The sequence below is a fragment of the Sturnus vulgaris genome, chromosome 1 (assembly GCF_052056855.1).
Source record: "Sturnus vulgaris isolate bStuVul1 chromosome 1, bStuVul1.hap1, whole genome shotgun sequence".
NCBI lineage: Eukaryota > Metazoa > Chordata > Aves > Passeriformes > Sturnidae > Sturnus > Sturnus vulgaris.
Genome location: NC_142243.1, coordinates 69725648 through 69748067, shown reverse-complemented (window position 1 = coordinate 69748067; position 22420 = coordinate 69725648). Strand labels below are relative to the sequence as shown.

Sequence of the window (22420 nt, the reverse complement as noted above, 5' to 3'; positions counted from 1 at the left end):
TTGGTAGAGTTCATAAAATAAATAGCTTCCAGTAATACACTAAAGCCTTCTCCCTCCTCCTGGTGACTGAAATGTTAAAACAGAAACAGTGAGTATTGAAAAGGTTCCCTTCTGGCCCCACATTCATTCAGGGTGATGGAGTTAACCTTTCTGTAGCATGCCCAGTTCCCTTTCCCTTATGGAAACCCTGTGTTTGGTGCAGGGAAAACACTTGAAAAAAGGGGGTTGGGTAATTTCATCTCAGTATTTCAATGAGCTTAAGTTGGGACAAACATAAATTTACTTATTTTTTCCTAGAAATGTCTCACTGTTAAATATATTCTATTGGTACCTAAGATGACTGTGGGTAAAATTTGCTACATACAGTTTTAGTGTGTTTATATGTATATGTTATATATAAAAAACCAGAACATATATGCACCAATTTATTTCTTAGATGCTCCTCTGTCAGATGCTCAGCTTCCATTTCTGTAGGACAAAAATTCTAGTTAATGCTCTACAATAAGGAAACCATATTCATATGGAGTTCTAGTTATCATCCTAAAGCTTATGGATATCCTAAAGCATGTGATATATGCAGAATGCTAGGTAATGTTCTGTTCACATTTCAGAGAGCAAAGGTTTAATTTTTAATGCTGCAGAAATGCTCTTTATCCCTGTCTTCCATATCTTCAAGCATATCAGCATTTCATAAGTGTTGCTAAACCAGTTGCCCAAGGTGCCGCTGAACATCTTGATCACTCTCTTATTCTATTAGGCTAAGTAACCTGCATGGCAGGATTAAATGTGCTATGTGCTCACCCCCAAAAATAAATGTTCTGTTTGATGCTAAAAGGGAAGTGAAAGTTTCCTAAACACTTCAAATTTTTGCTCTGCATTTGTATAACAGGGCAGAATTTCCAATAGCTTTAGCCATGGAAGCTGATGCCCTCTCCCAGAAACTGCTTGGTGGACTGTCTCCAGAGGCCACCACTTTTCTCCCTGCCAAAACAAAGTGTGAGCACCTCTAGGATACAATTATTTCCACTTCAATTAAGAAGTGTTTTATGCAAGCTCTCTGCTTAGAACAAGATTTAGTCACTGTTAAACCCAACAGTGAGTCAATGGTTCAATAATAGATGGGTCAGAGGGTCCAGGTGCCTTTAAAAAAAAAGGTAATAAATCACTTAGATAAGAAAAAAAAAAAAAAAAGAAAAATAAAAGGCATTAAGTGGACTGAGCTCTGAGTATTAACACAAGTATACTTAAAATAACATCATTGCATACAAAAGAGTATGATCAAAGGCATTTCACAGCTTCACTCGAATTTTGGCCATAGCTCTGGATTTGAGAAGGTGCTGGCACATGGCATTTCTTCTGCAAAAATAGCTTGCCAAAAATATCCTCCCACTTTGCTGAACTTCCCCATCCCCAAAAAAACAACTGTGCGTCCCTTGCATACATATGTTATAAAAGACTATAAGCCAGTTACAAACCACTCTCTACCAAGTGTCAGACCTAAGACATCTCTATTTTTGTATACAAAAGCTATTACAGACCATCTGCAAAGTGTTTTTTTTAGTTTTTGTAAGATTTTAAAGTATTATTCAGAGCAGACTTGCTAGACTGTCTCTTTTCCACTAACCTTTGTTGCAGAGAGAATCCAGCCATGTCAGAGGCAAAGAATTCTGCATTACTGGGAAGACATCCACATGTTCTGCATGGCCTGGTCTCCTGGTGCCAGGTGGAGGGGCTCACCCACAGGAAGATGTCAAAAGTGCAGCAATGAAATCCATCGGGCCAAGGCAGCAGCCACGTTTTGCAGATTTTTGTCTTCATATTTGGTCTCCAGGCTTGTCAGTACATTGCCTAACAGGAACAACTCTGTGTGTAGAATACCCTTGGGACAGGAAAGAACAGACTTCCTTGCACAGGCAACCTTTTCATAGCACTTTAAAACTTCCATCAGAAATTAGTTGACTCAACACATCAAAATAATTAACTCAGTCTTGGTAAATTATTTGACCCACAAATGCCGACCAATGAAAAATGCCTGTTTTTCTCTGCATACTCTCACCCTGACACATATCAACAGGTAATAAACTATTTTACTCCTGATTTTACTTCAACAAATGTCTCTTAGAGCATCATTTTAGCTCTTTCAAAAAAACCACTTAGAGTAGATATCTGAAAGTAGCTTTATGACTATAAAAGCTTCATTAACTCAGACTTGATTCACATCAACATTTCAAAAGGGAGTCCCTTTTCACTTTCAAATGTTCTTCCAGTCTATCAAGTTTTACATCACTCTCAAAGGCTGGCTGTAAGTCAACAGCTTTATTTCCCAAGTCAAGTAGCAGTACATTCACTTATGCTTCTGTATGGGGGCAGTTTGCACTGGAAAGCCCTATATTGAAAAGAAACAACAATTTGACAATAAATCGTCCCTGAATACTAAACACACACACGCACAAAGACAGAGAAAGAAAGCGTTTTGCAAATAATAGGATTGAAAGCAATAAACACTCACAGCATTAAACACTCACAGCATTCATGCCCATTTAAAAGGACAGATGGAGCTGTTTGGGCCTATCAGGTCAATAATCCACAAGCTAAGAAGGATTTATGTGATAGACCGTAATGGCTTAAATCCACTTTAAGAGGGAAGGTTACAATAACTTGGAACAATGCTCAGTATATTCAGGGGCCTGATGTGGTAAATAAGAACTAACACAGTTATTTCAAAATTAAATGAACAGGTGAAATAAAGGGTTTTTAAATGCTCTTTTCTACTGATCTTCAAACTACCTAAGCTTTAATACCAGATGTCACAACAGTGAGTCAGAGGCAGGCTGGCAGAGCAGCCTTTCCCCAGGGAGCAGTGCAGGGCCCAACCTCCCTTCTCTTCCCGATTTGAGAAAATCAAATGTGCAACCTTGGGATATAATGGAAAGATGCTTATGGCACATGTTGGAATTTTTTTTTTTTTTCTCATTTGGTTGACCTCTCAACAATCCCTGACCTTTCACAGGCTCTCATCTGCCGTGAAGCAGCACAACCCCAGCTTAAAGGAGGCTGCCCAGGTGCTGATTTCCAAAGGAAAGGGGTAATGGTTTCCACCTGGCCAGAGTGGATTGTCCTTATGTAGCTGGTTACAGGAGCAGGGTGGCTGGGGTTTTTGAAGATTTGCTTCTTTTGTTTGCTCATCAGTTTGGCAGCTTGATCTTGGGCTAAGTAAATAGGTGACAGAGATTTCATGTGTTCCTTTCTGACCAAGCAGGAGTAGAGTTTCTTGGGTTCACAGTGAATCTGATTTAATGAGGTAGGCATTTATTTTATTGCTCTATCTGGGTGTGAGTCTACAAACTGTAGCAAATATGAGTTAAAGCTCTCCTACTTTGCTGGGTAGTTGTCTGTTTCTGTATTCTCTTCTAAAGAGCCTTTCCTGTTTACAGATTCTTGGCTGTAGCCTCCTTAGATTTTCCTACCCCATTTCTTAAACTTAATTAATTCTTCAAACTATTTGTTTCCTTCTTACTACATAACATATTTGAAAACTTCCATACTGCAGTCAGGTCAGCAATAGTTTCCTTTCTTTCTCTGGCCATGCAATAGTTGTTATGACTACATCTTTCAGTATTATTACAAGGCATTAGCTGGAGAAGGCATGCCTTTCCAAGCTAATAAAAGAGGTATATTTAATGGTATTTAAAAGCTAGGGTAGGTATGAGGAATACAACCAGCACCCCTAACAGAGAGGTATTTCCCCTCATGCAGGGCAGTGGGCACATTCTCCAGCATTCTGGTTGAACCAGCTCATTTCAATTTCCAATCCAGCGAGCAAAGCTCAAAGTACTCTTCTTGTTGATGAGTAAAGTTAACTGAGTGATGTCTGAGGCACACAGACACTCGGGATCCCATTGTGTGTCCTCTTGAAATTGATGAACAGTTGTAGAAAAAACAGAAAATCCCCAGCAAATGCTGTGAGCTGCTTACCACACGTTCATTTTGCTCCTTCTCAAGTTCTGCCTGCAGCCTTGGAAAGCACATGGTTAAACACACTGAGCTACAGTTTTCTCTTTCTTTCAAGAAGTTCAAAAGACTTACACCCACCAGCAGCAGAAATTTGTGGGAGCTGAACAAAGGAAGGGTGCTAGGAGTTAACTGCTTGGGGTTGGTTCTGTGTACTTGTGCCTCTGATGTGTGAAATGTATGTGTATGTATAAGATATAAGCAGCTTGAAACATGGAGGGAGTTTTTAATTGAAATGTGTTGTTTCTTTAACATATGTGTATGCAAATGGAGCCTAGTCTGTTCTGAAACATGTTTGAATTAGACAAAAATGTAGCCCTGGACTTCAGTGTGAATTTGATTGTTTATTCTAGTTGTATACAGTAAGGCTGGAGGAGGAAGGGGAAATAATGGTAATTAAACTGATCAGATTATTTCTGTAAGGACAATACCCCATTTTAAAATGTTTGTTCTAATGTTTTTTATGCAATCTTTGTTTCTGTGTCTTTAGATCAAAAATAAATACCTGTTTAGGCAGATGGGAGGGGAAGAGCCTTTTGGGTGTCCAAGTTCTCTTGGACACAGAACTTATGTTGCTTCTAAACACAGAAGTTTTGTAAATACTGCTTTATTTTCTCTCTCTGCTGAACAAAAGGCTGGGAGCAGCATCTTTGAATGTATGAAGCTTCTTCTCAGTTTCTAACACGCTGTCCTTCTTTTTCCTACTGAGCAGTGAAGTCCTACATAGAAAAGCTGAAGAGAAGAAAGGATTGGAGGGGTTTAACACTTCAGCATACGTGGCATTTATAGTTATTCAGTGGAGAATTCTGAGCAGGTGTTTAACTTAGCCTCAGAATTAAAGGCACATTTAAATAATCTTTTCAGTTGGGTCCAGGATTACAGCTGAATGTGAAGAAGATTTTCTGACAGACATAGGAAGAGAAAGAAGTAATTTTGATTTGAGATTATGAATATTTAAACAGAAAATCATAGAATTAAGGACTAAAAAGAACCACTTGTGGTTAGGAGTTGTCTTGATTGGCCTGGAACAAGGGGGTATTTTCAATTTGTGTTTTCTGCGTAATTTTTAAATACATTTTGACAATTATTTTAAATTGATAAGTTGTTTTGGACTTAAAAAGCAAAATAATCTCACCATGAAAAATATCATATAACCTTTTTTGCATGTATGTCATATACCCCAAGCCAAATGAAAACTATTTTTAAGAATAAACATTTTGGTAAAATTGACTCAAAAAAAAAAAAATTGTAACTCCATATAGAATCTTCCTCATTGCAAAAAAGAATTTGTCCAGCTATGATTTGGATGTTGCAGGAAGCATTATTAGCACTTTACCTCTATAACCTACTGCCCTGCACAATCTTTCAAATGTCAGGGTATATGCTGGCTCAGAAAGGTTATTCCTGCAAATGGATAACCGTGAGTGAGCAGAGTAGCAAGAGAGGGAGTGTGTCAGTGTCAGCAGCAAGGCATCAGCCTGTGATGGTGGAGCAAGGGAATGTCTGAATGGAACTATTTGTCATGTAGTGATGAACACAGAAGTCTGGAAAAGGCTGAAGGTCAAATTTCTGATACGTACGAGGGGTACGTGTTCACTGACTGTGGGAGATTGAACATCACTATGCATGCAAAAGGGTCTTGTGGTGAGGTAAATTAGAAGAAGCAATGGCAGAAATACCAAGAGTTCTCAGGGGAACTACTGACCCCATTGAACTGGCTGGGAACTTTGCCATATGATGTATTCCACTCCTTTCTCTGTGCTATAGGATCCAGGGTACTGCGAGGTTTGCACATCAAAATGTGCCTCACAGTTGCAAACTGAATAGGAACTTACCTGGGCATGTATTCTGTTTTCTTCTTTGCCTGTGTTCACTCCCCTGCCCAAGCACAGGCTTTTTTACACAGATGCTCAGCTATGAAGGATGTCAAACCTCATCATGTTGTAAGAGGTCCCTGTCTGGGTCACAAAGAGATAAAATATTCTGACATACTTTAGTAGAATGTCATCTCCCTAGTGGTTTGGAGCTGTGGAACCATGAGTTTCTCATTCCTGCCCCTGTGCAGGATTCCCCAGGTGTTGTCACCTCATAGGCAAATCTTCTACAATACCAGATCAACAGTGAGGAACTGAGCTCCTGTTGACTATTTCACGTTTATGAATGCATTCAAAGTTTCCATATGTGAGGGGCAGATTATTTTAATCATGAAACTTGAAGCTGCTATTTATAACAACTAGAGCTAGCTACATCTGGTGCCTCTGAGCTCAGTCCCTTCATGCAAGGGCTTGTGTCTTTACTTGCTGCAGAATATTGGTATTTTCATAGCTTCTGAGCCAAAGGCTGTGATACTTCATGAGCCCCTCAGACTGCAGGCACCTACAGATTTATCCTGAGCATTTCAGCAGTAGAGAGGAAAACAAGTTAAAAAAAACAAGGGAAAATTTACTTTAGGTGTTTTGCCTGGCCAGAATATTTTTTTTTCTCCAAGGTGTCAAGAGGGGAGGGTGATATTATAAGTTCCCTTCAACAGCTGACCTTCTGTGACAACCCACTTGCTTTTACAGCATATTGCTTAGGGACCCTTTGCATAGACACTAGAGTTGTTTTAATCTCGGCATTCAAACAGACCAAAGATGTTCCAGCAGCTTGCCTGGAGCCCAGAAATAGGCTCTCCACAGCTGAAAATTCAGGTTTTATCACAAACTGACCCAAGGGTGTTTATCAGTGGGTAGTTTTTGTTTATCAAATATTTCAGGCTTTGTCTGTGCCTTCTAATTAAATCAAGCCAACATAATCATACAATCAACATCACAAAAATCAGGTCAACGTACACTATTCATAAATTATCATAAAGCATCTGTCACATGCTTAATCTGCTTTTTAAAGTTGGGGGCTGCCTTTGCTTAAGCCTGTGTCTTAAGCTACTGCTTTAGCCCCCTGTTGTTTGACAGTGTGTGATGGGAAGGCAAGATTACTTATGCTTGTATGTACAATATGCAGTGTAGAAGCAGCTGACTCATTATCAAGCAGAATCTCTAAACAAGTTGTTTTAATGTTGGAACTGAAAAACTAGGATCCACAGTAGCAGCCCTTCACATTTTTAAAGAGAGCAGAGGTGGGGATTAAAGAATTGCTCACTCTTTGGTCTGCAATTGTCGTATAGCATTTTAGGACAAAGAATTCTCTGTTTCTGGACTCAGTACATGTCTCTCCTTCTCTCAAAGTAAACAGTACTATTTCCCTCTTTACTTTGTCCTCTGCAGCTATGGTAAAGATGAAGTGCTGGGGAAAACTGTGCGTTATGTTGCATGTGCTGTTAAAAGGGATGAAGACGTAAAAACCATGTGTCTGTCAGCCTGTTGCCTGTGCTCCTGTATGAGCTACCAAAACCTCGGAGGTAGAAAACTGTAGACTATAGAACACCAGTTCCTCCTCCTCCCGTGTCAAGTGATATAGAATACCAAATAAAGGCTTCACTCCAGCCTCAAACTCATGCTAATGTGTGGCTCTTGGAACAGCTGCAGGAAGGGGGTAGCAACTGAGAAGGTCATTGTTGCAACCAACACTTTTGGCAATGCCTCTTGTTCTAAGCAGTCTAGCTCAGACTGATCAGACACTGGAGAGTACTGCATTTCATCAGCTGTCCTGGTTGGGCCTTCATCACAAACATCTGAACCACCACCCTTAACAAGTAGCCAAGAAAGCATCAGTTAGATCACAAAAATTTGTTTTTTGAATACCCCCATGAGTATAAATGGAGAGTTGATCTTAATTAAGGGTGTTATTTTAGGATTCCTCTTTGGTGTCCCAAACACTGTCTAACAATATTGGGCCTGTCCTTTCTGGTAAATGGCACTATAACTTCATGTCACCTTCGTTGTCCAAGCCTGATTCCCCTGAGGACATACATCACTGCTCTACAATGAAACAGGATCAAGCAAAATGTTACCAGAATTGGGAATTGCTATGTTCACAGTAATGCTTCTTGTACTCAAATAATATTCTCCTTTAACAGTGGAAAAAGCAGGCAGCCAGCTTCCGTAAGGGCTGTGACAATGGACCTGTCAGTCACCTCAACATTTTTATTCTGATAAAATGGGTTTGTTCAAATCTTCTAGGGACTTCTTTCACTGCAGTTGCATATATTTGCATAGTGATTCTCAGATAAGTGCATGCCAATAGCCACTTCTGTGAACAGATGTTGACAAAAGCATCAACAGAAGTATCAGAGGTACGTGAACAACGTTCTCTTTTTGCATGCACTGAGAGAAACGCATAATCTAGTAGTATGCTGGAAATTCGTTAGTTCTGCCTTCCAACATGTCTATCAAGTCACTGCATACTAATCAAACTTTGCAGAAGTATTGATGCTTCTCAGCAATAACAAGCAAGAATTTCGAATAAGAAAGGGAGAACCAGGAGAGGTGTGCTACAGTAATACTGTTAGAGACAATGTATGCATATTTTATGACATCTTGTTAAAGAAAAGCAACATTCAATTTAAAATGCTGTGTTTGTTTGTCAAACAGTGCAGCGATTGAATGTGTTCTTAGTTGTTACCATAACAATAATGTAGCAAATATTGAAATAATTACCTAAACCTTCAGTTGGTACAGGCTATTTTAGTAATAAGTGTCAATGAATCCACTTGGCTATCCAAATCTACCTGGCATGTTGGCATTATCAAGATGAAGCCTATGAAACAGGGACGTTTAGTAGAGAGCTGTCACAGGCCAAGATAATAGAATGGAAAAGAGAACAAGTTTTAAATAAAGTCTCAGCGTACTTCAGGCAGTGAAAATACTTGTTATCTAAAAACTAGTGATAACGTATTTTGCTGATGATAGAAGCAAAGAAGGCATTTATGTCTCCAGATATTAATATATTTTTCAGGCCAAATAAAATTATGCAGCATGTATCCCAAACTCAGAATCAGGGAAGTGAAAATGCACTTAATTCTCTCCATTTCTGTTCCTCCTCTGTTATTCTGAAGCCAGTAAAGGGTGCTATTTCAGGAATTGCTCAGTCTCTATAACTAAATACAAAATCTAAGGTGCACTTAGACTATGAATTTTTTTTTCAGGTTTTTATTCTGACTAATATCAAATCTATCCACTTTTTTTTTTTTTTAATTTCTCATTGCTGTTTCTTTAAGGTTGGCCGTATCTAGTATTCTCTGAACTTTTTTATTTCATCAGAGTACGTGATATTGGAAGGTTTTTTTTTCTCCTCTTTTAATACTTTCGTTTTTGATTTGTGAACAAAAAATCAAATTTTCCATTCCTAGAAACAGTTTAGCACTTTCTTCTTAAGATGGTAAATCATTTGAAGCAGACCCTTGCTCATCTGGAACTCTTTTATTTCTTTCAGGAAGCAGAAGACTTGATGAGAGCATGCTAAAAAGGAAGCAAGAGGGCAAAAAGAAGAGGCAGGGAAAATTAGATATTTAGTTGTCAGGTCCAGAAGTCCTGCCCTGAAGGTTAATTTAACTATTCCAAATATATATTGAGAGTTGCCAGTGGAGGAGACCTTTTGCTAGTGGCTGTAAGGTATATTCTTTTAAAGCTAAAATGTGTTTCTACATGACACTCTGAATACTTGTCTGAATTTTTGTCCCAATTTGCAAGTCTTAGTATTTTGGGGGTGAGAAGGAAGGAGGCGTACACAGTCACACAACATTCATAGGTATAAAATCCTAGTCTGCTTTTTTCCCCCTTTTACTAAAAATCATAGGACCCATTTACAAATATGCTTGCTGTAGATGAACAACAAATTTTCCTAGATGTCACAGCTAAAGAAGAAAAGTAGAGTGAATTGTTACTTCACTAGAGTGGATCTACCCCTACTTCACTATGGGTCTGGCTAATAATTAGGCACCTGAAATAGCCTGTGGTTTCCCTTGCAGTTCTCTACATGGAGATGTCTTATATTTCCTACTTGTAGACAGAGAGTGTTAAAAGTTTTCTCTCTGGTTCTTTATTTTTTTTTTTTATGATACAGGTACATATTGCTGTCCCCAAATCTTACTAGAAGCCACATTTCACATAAAGTTTATTAACCTAGTTGTTTCACATCATGCCTGACTATTTCAGAAAATTTCACCAGGAGTAATTTCTATCACTCTTTGTGCAAGAATTTCTCACAGGCTGAAATTTTTATCGTAGTGACTTTGACCACTTTCAGAGATCCAAGATTCCCTTGACACTGCCATAGAAATATCACTACTAACATTAGATTCCAGTCCATGTTCTTCTTTCTAACTGCTTGGGGGTTCAAGCCTTTTCCTGTATCTGAAAACAGTAAGATTGAAATTGGCATAGAGATTTTGAAAAATTTTTCCTGTAACATGATTGTTCATATTGGTTACCACCATTTATTCTTACACCTGAATAAACCTTGAATACATTGATTTTCTTTAGTTCTCACTGTGGATTGTCCCTTCAGTAAGATGCTGACAAGCTTTGACAGCATTTATGAGCTTGTAGTTGGCACAGTTGCAAAAGAAAGGAAATATTTGAGCTCTTGTAATTATATAGGTGAACTGGCTTGTTTGTGAGATGCTTAGTAATAACTATGGCACAGGATTAAAGCAGAATCTCAAAAATTAACTTAGTTACTATCTCTGTTGCTGCCATTAGATTACTCAACACAGTGATTCTGTTCTCTAACCCAATACTTGTTCTACCAGGTTTTATAGGACTGACTGTCATACTCAAATGCAGTAATGGATAGATGTGCTAGGTTGTTTAGTAAAATCATAGCAAAACATCCAGACTGATGATGGAAGATTTTGGATCTTGAAGTTCATAGAGATGCAACACCTTCCTCTGCCAGGGCTCTTGTAAATATTCTGTATTTTAGTATATTCAAAGTGCAGCAGTCTGCATCCTTATAGGCATTCAGTTAGCTTTACTTTCTGAGTTTCATTTACATGTTCTGATTACCAATTCAGTTTTAGTTGCTTTTCTTTATAGAAATAAACTCTATTTTCTTTATATGCCAGTCTTTATAGCAATGATTTGGTAAATAGAGTTTTATCCAGAGGGCAATTTATCTGACCTAACCTCATATTAGATGAAGCAAGTTGTGTTAAGAGATGCCAAAATGAGCACCTGAGTCTCCATAATATAATAGCTAGAAGGAAAACACGACAAACTACAGAGAAAAAGCTGCATAGAGGAGACTTTGAGCCTTTAGCCATAAACATAGTCTGACTTTATCAAAGATTTAGGGGAATCACAAGGACAGTAACTTACCTGTAGATTTCTCATCCCTGTTGTTTCTGGTTACCTTCTTTAGTAATTATGTTCTAGTAAGCAAAGGGCCAAACAGTCAAGAACAGAGCTAAAGTCACCTTAAGACACGTTGAAGATGCTAAAACAGGAAACGGCTACTTTAGAGTACAGTGAGTGTGAGCTGGCTGATGTCAGGGAAGTGACACTTAGTAGATTCTGCTAAAAATATGTGTGTAGCTATACAGTACTTTTAACTGATTAAAAAGCAGGGGTTCAGAAGTCTGGTCTCTGGAACTATTTCTCCGATGAACCTATTTTTCTTTTAATAAAATAAAGTCACTTTTTGGCAGGGCTCTCTATAACCATTGACCAGTTTATTTAAGTCTGCTTCCCAAAGTTTTATTTTTATATCCGATTTGTCACCAGCTAATGAGCAGTGCAAAGTATTAGCTGCTGAAGCATGTGGTTTGAGCAGCACTGGACTCACTGGGCACCGATTATTAAAACAGAAGTTAGTTGGTAAAGCTCCAAGAATCAGTTGAAACTTGATTTTGAGTGTTGTTTGAACCACTTCCACATGTTAGCCTGTAAATTAAAGGAGACATCATTACTGCCTCTTCAACTATGTTTTAAAAAAATATCCTTGGGCCTTTCCAGGTGTTGTGATTAGTAACAGTGAGAAAATAACAAGTTGATTAAAACTCTAGTCTTTTATGCTCTGTTTATTGGTATTTTTTCACCAAGCATCTAAAGGCTCCATGTATGATTTTATGCACACAGGAAAGAAGTGATCTTGACAGAGCTGACAATTGAATGTAAGAGGCAAAAGGTAAAAATGGAAAAGAAGGAAGCACTGACAGCATCACATAGATGGGATTTTTTTTGTTTGCTAAGATTATTGCTAAGGTAGACATGTTCGTTTGTTTAAGAAAGCAAAAGAGAGTTTTGTAACAATGGATGAAAAACAGAACAATGAGGTAACTGAAGATTGGTGAAAGTGGAAAACTTTATCTGACAATCTTGCAGTGCAACAGTGGAAGAAGTGGTATGTTTGAAGGAAATTAACTAGTAAAGCATTCATTTTTCTAGAGTACCATCCTAAGCTCATCCTTGTTCTGCAGAAGAGTGGAAGTAGGTATGACTGAAGTGAGCACTGCAATGAATAAGAGTTCTGCTAAAGTTTGTAAAGGTCTCAACAAATTGCCTCTCCACCCTATGCAGCTTCCTGCTCAAGCCTGGGACTATTAAAGAATCCCCTGTAACTAAAAGAAGTAGCATTTTGCCTATTACAATGCAAGTGGTGCTTTAGACTAGGTAAATACTTCCTGGTTCTTAACGTGATATTTAAGACTGCAGTTCCCATTTCACATTTTATAATTTAGGTATTAATCTTTGACTCATCTCTGACATTCTCCTTCACACCTACAAGTACTTTGGTGTACAGTATGTTTTGGAATTTAACAAAATTAGATATACTGCACTTTGCCAGGGAATGACTAGAGATAGAGTACTTTTTTCCAAAGCTAGCCAAGTTAAAAAAAAAAAACAACACTCCTGCAGCCTTAACTTAAGACTATGTGTGTCAGGGCAGCTATTGCACCCTAACATAGAGGGTTTACATCAATTGGAGAGGAATAAACTGTGCAAATAGGAGCAACTTTTTCAACCTATCACTAAATTTTGTTTTAATACCTTTCTTGTTTGTGCATCTCTGTGCATCTATGGCTCTTCTCCCTGTAGAAGTTTTATGCTACAAGTATTTCAGATAGGAACTGCTGCTTTATCTATTTTGTGGATGAGCTCTCTGTATTTCAGCATGTCTCCCAGTACTTCCTAGCCTTATTTAGTGACCTGTAAGACATAGATCAGACAAAGAAACATCTCATTTCTGTTTTTCTTTTCCAAATTGGTTGTATATTTGCTAGTGGAAATCCAAGAAGTTTAAATGCTGTGCAGCACATTAACAGCATCTGGTTTGGGAGCTAGATGCTGACGCTGGCTTCCTCCTAATGTGCCATTTCACTTATGTCATAGCTGCTAACCCCTGCTGTAAAGCAGGGGGGATGTGTGGCAGAGATCAAGACTTCAAATACATTGTCCTACCTGTCATTTGGGTTCTTTTTTGTGTGCTGGAGCCAGAACAGCTATGTCCTGGAGGGAATAGCTCTCTGTGCTGTTTATGCTGCTGGCCTTTAGCTTGATGGTTTTTGTTTTCTTGTTTTTTCCCTTAACATCATCACAAGTTAGTGCCCTGAATCTCAAGTTGTTGGGTCTTTGTGCATGAAGAAACAACAGAAACTGAAAAATTGCAGAAAGGATGAAATGTAAAAATATTCATCTCAGAAAAGCACTGACAATGAAGGAAGTCTTGAGACGGGGGTGAAAGATGGTGTGGATATACCTTGCTAAAATATACAGAGCACTTAGGTATTGTGCCAGTGAGTTGAAACAGTGGCAAGATATAGACTGCCCTGCTGTCCCACTAATGGTAATAGTCTGTCCTTCTGTCATGCTCCATGTTTGCTTCCATGAAGCAAGGAAGCTCTTTTTCTATCAGCTTTTGCTACTGATTCCAATGAGAAAATATTTAGATGGTAAATTCTTTCAGGCAGGGATTATTTCTTCATTGCCTGCCACAGTGAGACTTTTGAGTCATGACTGCAGACATTAGGTACTCAGGCAAATTATGAGGAAGAATAGTAATGGAATAGCACAAATTGTAAATGATTTATTTCCTGAAGATTGTTTAAAGCAGATGTACACAATGCTTAGTTGAATCTCTCAGCAAAATCCAGATCTGCAATGAATAGAGGAATGAAATGCAGCTGGGCTGGAGCTGTCCCTTCTAACCACAGCAGAAGGAATGCATCCAGTAAATTACATCTTGGATATATGATCTTCTCAATCCCAGGTCATGACTGGGCTCCTTCTCCCAGCCAGCTCTAGGTTTAGACAGGGCATAGCAGACTGCTGGGGAGGAAGGGAGCCTGTAAAACAGCAGTGGCTACAGAACTCTTTGCCAGAGCTGTTTCAGTTGTTTGCTTTGCCAAACAGCTGCTGCCAGGGAGTTTCAGTTCCTCTCAGAGGCAGCAGTTGCTGCCCCTCTAATTCCCCCAGAAGCAGTGGAGACACGAGTTCAGCTTCTGTGGCAGAAGAAAACCCAGTGCCCATGAGGCTTCTGGCTGCCACTTTTGGGAGCAGAAGCATTTGCTGTTGCCTTGCAACGGGGCAACTCAAGCCACTCTCTACTTCACTAGCCAAGTTTTAGCTATTAACAAGCTTAAAGTATTTATTAGTCACTCCAATCTGAACAGACATTTCTCTGGTTACTATTGAATGAATAATCTTTCCCTAAGGGGGAAGGGTGGGTCTTTCCACTGTGATTGCTGGTCCTCTTTCAGTCCTATCTTATCCTATTGGAGTCTATGGCTGAATCTTGGGCTCATCATTTATTCCACCATTCACCAGCTTCATTTGGTGCATGTGACATGAAGGGACAAATCTAAGTGGTAGTGGTAGACAGAGAAGAGAGGAGATGACAAGAAGTCTATGACTAGATGAAGGGAATTTATTTATGACAGAAACATATGAGCTATAAGAGTAAAAAAGTCATGAATATGAAAATGGAAGGGTAGCTTACTGCAATAATAATTGCAATAGTCCTGTCATGCACCTAGGGAGGAATAACCCCATGCATCAGTACAGGTTAAGGATTGATCTACTGGAAAGCAGCTCTGCAGAGAAGGACCTGGAGGTCTTGGTGGACAACAAGCTGTCCATGAGCCAGCAGTGTGTCCTTGTGGCCAAGAAGACCTTTGGTATCCTGGGGTACATTAGGAAAAGCATTGCCAGCAGGTCAACAGAAGTGATCCTCTCACCCTGCTCAGGCTTAGTGAGGCCACATCTGGAGTACTGTGTCCAGTTCTGGGCTCCTCAGGACAAGAAAGACAAGAACTCTGGGACTCCTGAAGTGAATCCAGTGGAGAGCTATGAAGATGTTTAGGAGACTGGAGCATCTCTTTTATGAAGGAACGCTGAGAGAGCTGGGCCTTGTTTATCTGGGAGAAGAGATGATGCTAGATGGAAACAGAGGAAGTTTCACTTCAATATGAGGAAAAAAACCTCTTTACTTTGAAGGTGATGGAGCACTGGAACAGATTTCCCAGAGCAGCTGTTGAATCTCCTTCTCTGGAGATACTCAATACTCAAAATCTGTCTGGACATGATCCCGTGCAACCTGCTCTAGGCAAATCTGCTCCAGCCAGGAGTTTGGACCAGATTTTGTAACACAAATAGGCTTTTCTTTTTGTACCAATAATGACAATATATGGCTTTGTCACAATCCTCCAGAGGACTGGAAAATCCAGTGGATTGTAATTTAGTGCAGAAGACACTCTTTGCAGAAGACAGACAGGGCTTGGATAGCAGAGTGCTTGAGGGGCTAGACAAATAGTTATTTTAAGCATCTCTAATGTATTTTGTCATTATGAAGACAGTGATCAACCATGTTCTTCAAATGTTCTCACATTTCAGAGTCTCATGGTGGCTTTCTAGTCACCTACAGACTATAATTCTCCCTTTGGCAAAGTAACTGAATACATTATTTCTACATGACACATTCTAGTTACACCATCTTCCTCAATTATTCATGATATGCATCAGAGGAAAAAAGGGGGGAAATTACAATTTGCAGCAGAACAATTGGGAGATTTTAAGAAAAGAAATTCTAATCATAAGGGTCTTGTAACACTAGGAAGACCTACCAGGTAGGTTGTGCTGTCTTTCAAGGGAAGATTTAAACTGTAGGTTAGAGAAACACCAGTGAAGAATGAGCTTGGTAAAGTTATTTCTGCTGTGGTGCACAGGGATTAGAGAATTTCTCTAGTCTCCTTCTGCCCTGCATTTCTGTGAACCTGGGCTTTTGTTGTTGCTTGCTGTGTGTTTATTGATCTATCCCACTATACTCTTTCCCATTTAAACTGCAATTCTGCCTTCAAAGACCTTTTACTTTTTCAGTAATCTTCTTCCTGAAGAGCACACTACATCTCTTTTATTAAACACACACTATCTATATGTTCCAGTCCTCACTTCCTCAGAGTTTTAGAGTTGTTTCCAGCAAATTGTGTTTTCTCATAGGCTCCAGGCATTGAGAGAAAAATTACAGCCTAGAAGCAAAAGTTTGCATAACTAAAAAAATATTAATATTTCCCAATATGCAGTATTCACATGGGGCTTGCAGAAGATGGGCATAAAACCCAGACTGATTTCAGCAGTACCAGCATTTGCCTAGAGGAGCCCATCATACACATTAGGGATGTTATATGCTATAGATACTGTTCAACTTGTTCCTTTCATTAGGGATATTCTAATTCAGTTATACATAGTATCTGATTTTCATGCTAAACCATGTACAGAGCAGTTTTACAAGGGCATGTAGTTCTAGGATAAGGGGGAATGGCTTTAAATCAAAAGAGGGTGGGTTTAGACATGATAGTAGAAAGAAATACTATGCTTTTAGGGTGGTGAAGCACTGGAACAGGTTGTCCAGAGAAGCTGTGTATGTTCCATCCCTGGAAGTGTTCAAGGGTAGATTGGATGGGACTTTGAACACCCTGGTCTACACGAAGGTGTCCCTCCCATGTCAGGGGTGATGGAACTGGATGATCTTTAAGGTCCCTTCCAGCCCAAACCATGCTAGGATTGATTCTCTTACTTCTACAGCCAGACAACTCATTCTCATTTGTTACAAGACCCACTGAAGCCTCCCTGTGAGTTGCAGATATTGAACCACCACAAAGAAGATTCTCACTAAAACTCAGTTTCTGTGGGCTCTTAATAAAAGAAATGAGGAATGGAAGCCAGGATTACTCTGAAGTAATCTCTGGAGTAATTGTTGTTTGTTGGCCCCTGACTACATACAGAGCTCAGGGAGAGTAGCTTGTCAGCTGAAGTAGCTCCTTAGGTGTGAGAAACTGGAGCAGGAGAAGGAATCGTGGTGGCTCAATTCAAACTGTACTTGTCTCCCTGATCAAGTCCTGATAAGAAATTTATTGTCAGATGATTTTGTGGAAAGTTGTTCATAGAACTCTGTGACAAAGTGTGTTTCTTATGTGGTTCGTGGGCAGAAGCCCTTTTAATCCTAATACTAGAAGATCTTGAATGCCAAATCCTTGCCACAGTTGGTGAATTTCAGTTTAGAACCTGTTTCAAAACAGAGATTATTTTTATCTGTGCATTACACCGCTTGGAATGAACTTCTTATATTTCTGTACCTACACAGGTGAAAAATACAAGCCAAATAAGAAATACATGGAAAAACCCATATCACAGGGTTACAGGCAGGTTATAGCATACTGCAATATTCACTCTGTATAGCAATTGTCTCCTCCTTTCTCTAGACTCTATCCTATTCTTTTTTGGCACATTGCTATTTCTACCTACCCACCACTTATCTAGTTCCAGATAGAAAACTGAAGTTAAAAGGAATTGGCCATGCCTTTGCAAGGTCCAATCTCTGAAATACTGTCTAAGCAACTCCTTTACTGAAAAAGTTTCTGGTTAGACCTTCATCTAACTGAACCATGCTTGGAGGCTACAGGTATTTGTCAATGGTCTATGTCTGCCAAAGGACTAGCACAAGGAATGTGAGAGATGATTTAGAGGAAGCAGCTGGCACTGTCTGGCTTTAGTCACCATTGTAATGCTGCTGTGCCCACTTACCTCCTCTGCAGAAGTTGTTTCCTTTGCACATTCTTTTTGAGGGAGCTCAGGCTGTTTAGCCTGCAGAAATGAAGGCCTGAGGACACCTTATTGCTCTCTACAATTGCCTGAAAGGGGGTTGTAGCAAGGTGGGTGTCAATCTCTTCTACCAGGCATATAGCAACAGGAGAAGAAATGGCCTTAAGCTCAACCAGGGGAGGTTCAGGTTGGACATCAGGAAAAATTTCTTCACTAAAATGATGGTAAAGCATTGGAAGAGATTGCTCAGGGAGGTGGTAGGGTCACCATCCCTGGAGGTGTTGAAGAAACATCTGGACATGGCACTTAGTGCTATGGTTTTGTTGGAGTGGTGGTGTTTGGTCAAAGGTTGAACTCAATTATATTGGAGATCTTTTCCAACCTTAATGGTTCTATAATTGCAAAATAAATACAGTAAAAAGTATTATCCTAACTAAATTGGTACTCCTCACTTTATTCCTCGTGCTGGGCATCTATAAGAGGCATAAGATACTGCATAACTTTTAATGTTTTCTCTAAATCTACTACTTCCTATAAAGCTACTCAGCCTAGCCTGTAGGTGATACCTGTCCTTGCCAGCTGGTGATTGTTGCAAGACCTCTTGCATGCAGAGCACTATGATAAAGGATATAGGAACTCAGGCAACAGCAGAGCTACCCTCTCTCGAGTTTAATGAAGTGGTCCCTTACACAACTGATATCACTACTTGAGATACCTGGGAGACATTCTGATAACCTGGGAGTTTCTGTTATTGTTGTAACAATGACAGAGACGGTGTATTAGCACACAATAGCTCTCTTCTTGCTTGACTCATTTATCTAAGTATTTATAAATTTATATGTGGATCTATATGTTTACATATTACAAAAATAGCTTTATATATTTCTTTAAAGCTGGCCTACTTGAAATTGAGATGGTTTTTGTGCATGTCTGACTATTTCAAAGGAGGTAACAGAATGAAGTTATTACCTAGTATCCTTGCATTTAATAATGAATTTTACTGTACGGTGCTCAGCTCTGAAACAGGTATAGATAAAAGCTGTAAGGAATAGAGAAGAATTCAAATGATATGGACAACCAAATAACTGTAAGCATATTCTCTGTTACAGAACAGACACTGTTCATAACACAGAGCTGTAAGCAATGGATACATCCCTCCCTTCTGAAAAGGAGATTAAAGAAATCCATTTTACTTCTATCTTTTCATTATTTTTATTTTAATATTTTGAGCCCTGAGTTCCAGCTGACTTTAAGTAACTTCTAAAGCTATAAGGGGCTAGGCAGAGAGAGGATTTTCAGAGACTGCTTCATAACTTTAAAAGCTATTTCTATGACAGGGATTGGAGATTGCAAAAATATTAAACACTGTCACTTTTCTGGTTTGATAATCAGTGCTTGATTTCTCCTCTCCCTCCTTCTTTTCCAAAGACATTGTAAGTTTTAATACTGGGCATTCCAAGACTACAAATACGACTGTTCAGACAAGATATTTTGGGCCTTTGCTAATTTCCACAATTGCTTTTTCAAAATCAGTATTTTTTTAATTGGTCACTTGAGCTGTTTTCAGTGACGTTGAACCTCTGATGCATGTCACTTCAAAAGCATTTTCCAAACATTGTAGGCGTCACGGAGCAATTTTAGCATAAAAAGAAGGGTATAACTAGAGATGGCGGGGGAGCAAATTACATTTTGTATATATAGTATTAAATGCTTCCATTAGTTGCCATAGGGATGGGCAGAAGTTGGTCTGAAATGACAGCTTTTCTGATGCTTGATGTGTTTAAAAGGAAAACACTGAGGGGAGGGGGTTTTATTGTTATTATTACCCTGGGATACTTTAATAGGGAGGGGGAAATATTAAAGTCGTATTTCTCAAAAAAGATGTTCGGTGTCTACATTAACAGACCAGGCATCACCTTCACCTCTACAGAGACACTGACCTCTACAAAACATGCATCTTTGTAGCTTCAGGGCTGTAATTCCACAGCTGCTCAGAGCTTCTCGTTTCCTTTCTTTGTGCAACACAGCACAAAATCCCCTCCTCCTGAGCAGTGTCTGTAAATCTGCTGCAATAGTAATCGGTCCCGCATTTACTGCTGTGCACACTCCAATTACAAGAGGGCTGGTGTGAGACCTGCTTGTCAGACCAGGCGTTCTGATTTGCTTGCTTTAACATCCACATGGCTCAACCACTGGAAATCAACTGAAAGCAAGCCCTGGATTTATAGTTACAATTTGAACTTCCACATGATTGTGTCAGAAAGCTCAGAGGTGCGAGTCACATATCTCAGTGTGTGTTTTAAGCCTGCAGCCATACGATGTTAAAGCTGTTGTTCACGCCATGCCTGACCAGCAGTAGGATGCCAGCTGTGCAGTTAGCTGGCATTCAGGTCCCTGGAAATTTTGTGTGGATGATATGTGTGTGTGTCATACAAGGGACACTTGCTGGCTTAGCTAACTTAAAAATGTAAATGCTTTAGAAATTACTACTACATAATATGCAGATGAGAATCAATCAAGAGGCTAAATAATACAACTTGTGTTTCAGAAGGCAGTCCATAAGAGAAGAACCTGCTTCATATGGATTGAAACTGAGACAGCTATAATAACTATAATCTAAGTTCACTTTCCATTGATTTTAAGTAAGTTTTTAAAGAAGCACCACGAAATTATTTTTTAAAATCTGACTTTTATGCTGTGCCACAAGTACCTTTTTTATTCATTCTCCCAGGGGCAATGTTTTATTAGTATTACTCATCACCCTTTGGAGCACTGAGCAAACACTGAATGCTATTTTGAGAAGACCACTCATAGATGGTGAAATGTCATTTGTCAGGGCTGTTTTTTTGTAATCTGCCTGACACTCTGTTGTGTCAGTTCATGGGGATACACCTCACTGATGTAGCTCTAGTGTCTCTAATAATTAGTAAAACTTGGGCAACAAAAGAAATGCTTGATTTTTCTTTGCAGCAGGGTTGACTGAAGACAACTGTAACTAACATGAAACACTGGACTGTCTTGTCTGTAGTGTTTTAGAAACATTCTCCAGTCTGGTGTTCCATCAAAAGATCTCCTCTTTTGACACAGAAGCTGGAGAAGAGGATCTGCATTAGCCGTTCCATAATGAAATGCAAATTCAGTATTAGTCCTACAAATTCCTGCTGAAGGTGCAAAGAAGGATTGCTCAAAGGCAAAAAGAAATTCTTTAAAATCACGAACAACACGAAGTTTTAAGTACTCTCCTGAGCCTGCCATGTATGGTGAAGGAGGAGGAGGATGTGGGCAGAAAGTCATGTCTGAGGAGACAGAGAACTCATGTAGCCCCTGTCATGCTAATGGAACATGTAGCTGCAATACATATTCCTCTTTTGAGCCATACTTTTGATATCAGACAGAAGTAACTTGACTGCACTCCAGTTTCACTATAACTAAGAAAGAAAGAATTAGGTTCCTCTGGCTCGTTATTGCACTTGACGTTTCTGACCTAGCCTAGACCTGCATTATGCAGGATCAAGTTCTTCAAAAAAGCACGGAGAACACAGCAATATGTAGTTGCATATACTTACATATATAAAATACTCAACTTGTGCAGATTAAAAAACTTGCATCCAAACTAAATTAAAGGTACAGGTAAGCTTTGGAATAACTTTAATACAGAGGCAAAGTAATATTTGTCCAGGAGTTTTCAAGATACCTGGACAATTTTTTGCAGTTATAGTCACCTGTTTCATTACAATTCCTGTAAATATTCCCATTGTGAAAGATACAGCTCCTCAGTAGCTCCAGAGCAACATAAGGTAGGAAATATAAGACAGGTGGCTGTTTTCCCTGAAACTCCCATTGATCTGTCTTAACAGGGAGGTTAATCTTAAAAACCATAGACCAAACCGTAAGAGAAAATGATGCAATTTTTGGAGGATAACACAGTATAAAAAAGGAAAGGAGGTTAGGAGTGCTCCACATAAGGACACAGACCTGTTGGAGCAAGTCCAGAGGACAGCCACAAAGATGCTGAGAGGGCTGGAGCATCTTTCCTATGAAGACAGGCTGAAAGAATTGGGGATGTTCAGCCTGGACAAGAGAAGGATCCAGGGAGACCTCTGAACATTCCAGTACCTAAAGGTGTCCTGCAGGAGAGATGGAGAGGGACTTTTTACAAGGGCCTGTAGTGTAGGGGGAACTGGCTTTTAACTTAGAGGGGAGGTTTAGATTAGATACTATGAAAAAAATCTTTACTGTGAGAGTGATGAGGCATTGGATGTGGAGGACATATCTCTGGAAATGTTCAAAGCCAGATTGGATACAACTCTGAGCAACCTGATTTATTGGAAGATGCCCTGCCCATGGCAGGGGGCTTGGAACTAAATGATCTTTAAGGTCCCTTCCAACCAAACCATTCTACAGTAAATTATTCCAAGACTGGCATTGATATGTAT

General features: G+C 39.3%; 1 long non-coding RNA gene across 7 annotated transcripts in view; it reads right to left on the bottom strand.

The window, feature by feature from the left end:
* Positions 1 to 22420, bottom strand: part of LOC148225287 (uncharacterized) — a 50600-nt gene that overhangs the window by 8168 nt on the left and 20012 nt on the right. For 2 of the 7 annotated variants that reach the window (XR_015805216.1, XR_015805219.1), the window contains exons 1-5: positions 11268 to 11389; positions 5847 to 5969; positions 4517 to 4743; positions 1625 to 1879; positions 422 to 468 (exon numbers count right to left, since the gene is read on the bottom strand). This is a non-coding gene — a long non-coding RNA (uncharacterized LOC148225287). Of the gene's footprint in view, positions 1 to 421; positions 469 to 1624; positions 1880 to 4516; positions 4744 to 5846; positions 5970 to 11267; positions 11391 to 22420 lie in introns of those variants that run through there. The other 5 variants (XR_015805218.1, XR_015805215.1, XR_015805214.1 and 2 more) reach the window with 5 other exon arrangements.